The 246-nt window shown below is 69.1% G+C and overlaps 1 protein-coding gene across 1 annotated transcript in view; it reads right to left on the bottom strand.

Annotated features, from left to right (window-relative positions):
* DHX9 (DEAH (Asp-Glu-Ala-His) box helicase 9) overlaps positions 1-154 on the bottom strand; it is a 42,262-nt gene extending 42,108 nt beyond the window's left edge. The window contains exon 1 of the mRNA XM_010853112.1: positions 9-154. The gene's annotated coding sequence lies outside the window, so the exon portion shown is untranslated. The remainder of the gene's footprint in view (positions 1-8) is intronic.
* Positions 155-246: the final 92 nt, after the last annotated feature.

Raw genomic sequence — 246 nt, forward strand, 5'->3', positions numbered from 1 at the left:
CCCCTTACCCTCGTCTGCTTTCCTGGTGCCCGAGAGCACAGCCCTCTTAGGACCGTCCGTAGCACCGACCTTTAGCGACGGACACCGGTAGAGCGAACCGCAACTTGCAAGAAAGCGGCTGCGAAATGGCTGCGATCGCGGCGCCAGGGGGCGGGGCCAGCGCTCTGCGCATGCGCAGAAAGCGAGCTGGGGGCGGGGAGCGGCCCACGCCGCCGCGAGGGAAGGGCGGGGCTGCGGCTACGTAGC

Source organism: Bison bison, unplaced genomic scaffold, assembly GCF_000754665.1.
Source record: "Bison bison bison isolate TAMUID 2011002044 unplaced genomic scaffold, Bison_UMD1.0 scf7180017864322, whole genome shotgun sequence".
Taxonomy (NCBI): Eukaryota; Metazoa; Chordata; class Mammalia; order Artiodactyla; family Bovidae; genus Bison; species Bison bison.